The sequence below is a fragment of the Carassius gibelio genome, chromosome B19 (genome assembly GCF_023724105.1).
Source record: "Carassius gibelio isolate Cgi1373 ecotype wild population from Czech Republic chromosome B19, carGib1.2-hapl.c, whole genome shotgun sequence".
Lineage (NCBI taxonomy): Eukaryota > Metazoa > Chordata > Actinopteri > Cypriniformes > Cyprinidae > Carassius > Carassius gibelio.
Window position 1 is genome coordinate 5,109,070 of NC_068414.1, and position 5,584 is coordinate 5,114,653.

General features: G+C 39.5%; 1 long non-coding RNA gene across 1 annotated transcript; it reads right to left on the reverse strand.

Moving 5' to 3' along the window:
• Positions 1–1,742: 1,742 nt before the first annotated feature.
• On the reverse strand, positions 1,743–4,566 carry LOC127979071 (uncharacterized). The gene is made up of 3 exons (XR_008158719.1): positions 4,302–4,566; positions 3,483–3,560; positions 1,743–2,412 (listed from the first exon to the last, which is right to left on the reverse strand). It is a non-coding gene; the product is annotated as an uncharacterized LOC127979071 (long non-coding RNA).
• Positions 4,567–5,584: the final 1,018 nt, after the last annotated feature.

Below are 5,584 nucleotides of genomic sequence, written 5' to 3' on the forward strand. Positions count from 1 at the left end.
CCCTGTGGTTCTTAAGGGAGCTGGTGGCCACAGAAGTTAACGCCTCTCACTTTTGATATTGACCTCCCCCACTCCCCTTTGCTCAGAGACACTTTTGCTCATATCAGTTCATCAAATACCCATGGAACTTGATCAGTTTGTCTGTCAGTTGTTCAGCTTTAGCATTGGTCGATATTACCCAGTTGAAGAGATGCATTTTCTACATAAATTCGTAGAATTCAGGCAGAAATAGAGCATTGGTGGTTCAGTGGTAGAATTCTCGCCTGCCACGCGGGAGACCCGGGTCCGATTCCCGGCCAATGCAGCAGAGGTCGTGTTTTTAAGGCCATGTTAGTCGTTCCTCATAAGCGGCAGCTGTCCCCAGAGCCACGAGCACAGCGCAGCTTCTCTCACTGGTGGCTGAATGTCAGAGTTGTTGTTTCCCGCGCAGGAGACCCAGGTTCAATTCCCAGCAGAAGCAAAGCAGTGTATCTTGCTACTTTAGAAGTGGGCAACTTATCAGTGTTTTACAGGGAACTAGTGGAAGCACTCTAGACAATGCTTTTCCATGCTTGTTCAACGAAGTACAAGCAATTATGGCTCATGCACCTGTGAAAAACTCCTGAAGGCAATAAAAAGGCTGCAGGCAAGAAAGGTCATGCTTAAAGAAACCAATGAGAGTAAACTGACCTGTTTGTTGTCTCTAAAAAACACCAGAAGAAAAATGTCCAGGGTCAATGCTGACCTGCATGAAAGTGGAATAAACTGCAAGGTAAGTAATGTAAGATCCCCAAGACAGCGGTACAAGGTCACAGTTGGACAGTGGCTTGTTGGAAGAGCAGGGTAATGACTCCCAGCAAGAACTGACAAATCTGGTGCAGTCCAGGAGGCTGAGGTGCCCTGTGGTTCTTAAGGGAGCTGGTGGCCACAGAAGTTAACGCCTCTCACTTTTGATATTGACCTCCCCCACTCCCCTTTGCTCAGAGACACTTTTGCTCATATCAGTTCATCAAATACCCATGCAACTTGATCAGTTTGTCTGTCAGTTGTTCAGCTTTAGCATTGGTCGATATTACCCAGTTGAAGAGATGCATTTTCCACATAAATTCGTAGAATTCTTGCAGAAATAGAGCATTGGTGGTTCAGTGGTAGAATTCTCGCCTGCCACGCGGGGGCCAGCCGCGAATAGTTGTCATGCGCTGACAGCCAATCAGACTGCAGCAGCTGGCCAAAGAGCGGAAATTACATCACAGCCAATCAGATTTTTTCATGCATTCATTTGGACCGGGGTTCGAATCCCACTCACACAGGTCTAAACTATTATTAAACTCAGCTTTATGCTTTTTAATAAATAAAAAAAATCTAACATTTAACAACATCTTACAGCTACAAAGTTTTTGAAATTTATGTCTTTCCTTTTTGGATTACAAAGCAAAGGATTATATAAAATAAACACAGTAAAATAATGCTAGTATACATTACATGATTATATAAAAACACAAATGGTTATATTAAATTACTTTTCAAATGTAAATTGAAGAAAATTTAATTTAACTTAGTAATATTCAAGTACTGAGTGAAAATTGATTGATGGAATAATGTAAGTCACACTTAAGATAACTGATCAAGTAAGAGTTTTCAAAACCATAGACACTGTAAAATATTAGTCATACGAAGTGGAAACAGCACTCGTGAAGCAATTTGTATTTTTCAGTTGTGTTTATTAAATGCTTTTAGCACCTTTTAAGATAAAGCCAAAATAATTAAATAGAAAAAAGAATTCTGACAATATAAATAGATATTACAATCTCATACTGAAAAATTAAAATATACAGTATATACATGAGTTAAATATTGCTAAATAAGCTGCAAATTAATATCTCGTATTTTTCTTTAGACTCTTTCCAGGTCACCTCTTTCTCAATGCCCTGATGTTGGTAAATAAAGAAGACTTTAGCTTTACTTTTTTTCAAAAACTTTTTTGAACTTATTTCAGGATAGCCTGTGTGTGTGTGTGTGTGTGTGTGAGGACTGTTTGGATCCTGGCTAAGTTCCATTTCACAAAATCTGCACAAGTGAACAACGTGTTCATCTCCAGGCCTTTCGTGTTTTTGCAGTCCTGTTTCTTTGTGTCCTTCAGTTCAGTCTAAAGTGCTCCATTTCCATAAAGTCTTGGAATGACATCCTGGTGTTTACTTTTCTGCAGTCGTGTTTAATGAAGAACTGGTGTTCAGCAGTGTGGTCAGGTGCTTGACATAATGTGACGTGTAGTTTTGTGGTCATATGGAGCGTGCTGTTAGGATGTCTTCCTGTGGTGTTTATTAAGCACGTTGTCGATAGGCTTAGCGTTCGCTGTCCAGTACAAACACCCTGTCAGCAGTCTTCACAGGTCAGGTACGGCCAGCACATGCAGAGGTGACATACATGTAGTTCCTATACAGAGGGGAAACATGTGATCAATTTACGCATCATGAACATTCAGAGTGAGGCTCCACATGAGACCCATGAGATGAGGACAGCGAGGACACAGACAGAGAACCAGTGGGGTCTACAACAAGCTGAATATTGAGTTTAATGTGTAAGGAAACAGTTTCTTCAGGTTTATGAAGGTGAAGTTAAGACCTTTTTAAAACCAAGCAAATCAAATTTGAGGAACAAATGAGGAAAAACACAAATATGTTCTGTAAATGGAAATGTCTGGATAGTAGTATTAACTTCAGAGTTTGAAAACACAACTTCCAACAGATATTCATAATTTAATTTGACAGAAACACACTGAAAGCCTCTGCTCCCAGACACTACAACATTTCATATGTTACTGTACGTTCAGATCATGCTGCAAAATCATGCTGCCTTGTTTTCCAGTGAACATGCATAAATATTATAAAATAAAGATACATTTACTGGAGATACAAAATTACATGAAATACAAAGACTTGTTTGAAAGAATTGTGTGATTATAACAAGAAGTAATATCTGCCATTTAGGGAAAAAAAGTCACCTAAATTCAAAGAAAAGTTATAGTAAATCATTGACGAATATTTTTTTATTGTTTTAAGTGTAAACTAAGGAGCCCCGCACATGACATGCAAGAAAAAAATAAATAAATTGTGTGCATGCTTTACTAATTTGCTGGCAATAGTAAATCGAGGGAACGCTATAGTAATCGTGTGCACGTTTTAGTACATTGAGGGAATGAATTAGTAAATCATACACACGTTTTAGCCTTATATTTTTTCCTGCATGTCATGTGCGAGGCTCCTTAGTAAACTCATTTAATTAGTGTTACATTTTTCAAGACTTTATTTTACATTTGCATCATAAATTACATATTGATTGAAAGATATCTGCACTGGAAAACAAGACAAAACTCAGAGGAAGTGATTCATTCCTTTCAAACTTTCTTAAGGCATTAATTTGTGTAAGGGTAAATTAAGACATTTTAAGACTTTAAAACCTGCAGGAACTCTTGTGTGTTTGTTGTTAATGTGTTAAATATTCACCTGTCTCTGACTGAAGATCTGCTCGGGTCCCAGGAAAAGAAGACAGCAAAGACACAATCAGTGAAGAAGCAGTGCTCTCTGAAAGAACAACAACAATATAGCAATATTAAAAAAAGGAATAATTATAACTATATTACAGACACGAACAAACACACTCACACACATAAATAATACTTAAATTGATACACATAATATTTTATATATATATATATATATATATATATATATATATATATATATATATATATATATATATATATATATATGTGTGTGTGTGTGTGTGTGTCTCTGTGTGTGTGTGTAAGCATTGGGACTGTATGATATTCACAAATAAAAGTTTTTAAATCCTATAAGACTGTATGCAGTTTCATTGTAAAACTATAGTAATCTTGCTGTTCTTGGCAGAATGACATTCATTTAAAGTCTCATGACTGTCCTGTAAATATAATGCCAATGCAATAACAACAATAGTACATTTATTGTTGTGATTCTACTAAAATAACATGGCTAAATCATGGTTACTATAGTAAAACCATAGTCAGAAAACATTTCTGAACTGTGGAATACATGTAATCTCATTACAAAAGTGAAAATAATGTTTACTTCATTCATAATTCAACTTGTAATCAACAGATGACATGTTAATGATGACAAACAATACACAGAAACGTAAATCATGGCTATGTTCATTCATAATTTGCAAACAAATATATCTAGGCTGAACTATAGTAAACCGTTTAGAAACGAGCAAAGTTTACCAACGTGATTTCATCATTAACGGTAACGAAACGTCAGCTGATATCACGTAAAGTATCTTACCTTTGATAGACGCTTGAGAATGCGTTGAATTTAACAACGGAGGCGATCGCTGTTGTGTGTTTTCTTCTTCTCCTTCTTCTGCGAATTCAAACTTCCCGCGGTGCCCAAAACCGGAAGAGCGCCACGAGAGCGCTAGCGGCCGAAAGTATATTACATCCGTAGTGGTTTAGCACTACCATTGAGAATGAATGGGAAACGGTTTAGGGCCGTTTAGCTAAACAATTCAAGGCCGCGGCGCGGGAGACCCGGGTCCGATTCCCGGCCAATGCAGCAGAGGTCGTGTTTTTAAGGCCATGTTAGTCGTTCCTCATAAGCGGCAGCTGTCCCCAGAGCCACGAGCACAGCGCAGCTTCTCTCACTGGTGGCTGAATGTCAGAGTTGTTGTTTCCCGCGCAGGAGACCCAGGTTCAATTCCCAGCAGAAGCAAAGCAGTGTATCTTGCTACTTTAGAAGTGGGCAACTTATCAGTGTTTTACAGGGAACTAGTGGAAGCACTCTAGACAATGCTTTTCCATGCTTGTTCAACGAAGTACAAGCAATTATGGCTCATGCACCTGTGAAAAACTCCTGAAGGCAATAAAAAGGCTGCAGGCAAGAAAGGTCATGCTTAAAGAAACCAATGAGAGTAAACTGACCTGTTTGTTGTCTCTAAAAAACACCAGAAGAAAAATGTCCAGGGTCAATGCTGACCTGCATGAAAGTGGAATAAACTGCAAGGTAAGTAATGTAAGATCCCCAAGACAGCGGTACAAGGTCACAGTTGGACAGTGGCTTGTTGGAAGAGCAGGGTAATGACTCCCAGCAAGAACTGACAAATCTGGTGCAGTCCAGGAGGCTGAGGTGCCCTGTGGTTCTTAAGGGAGCTGGTGGCCACAGAAGTTAACGCCTCTCACTTTTGATATTGACCTCCCCCACTCCCCTTTGCTCAGAGACACTTTTGCTCATATCAGTTCATCAAATACCCATGGAACTTGATCAGTTTGTCTGTCAGTTGTTCAGCTTTAGCATTGGTCGATATTACCCAGTTGAAGAGATGCATTTTCTACATAAATTCGTAGAATTCAGGCAGAAATAGAGCATTGGTGGTTCAGTGGTAGAATTCTCGCCTGCCACGCGGGAGACCCGGGTCCGATTCCTGGCCAATGCAGCAGAGGTCGTGTTTTTAAGGCCATGTTAGTCGTTCCTCATAAGCGGCAGCTGTCCCCAGAGCCACGAGCACAGCGCAGCTTCTCTCACTGGTGGCTGAATGTCAGAGTTGTTGTTTCCCGCGCAGGAGACCCAGG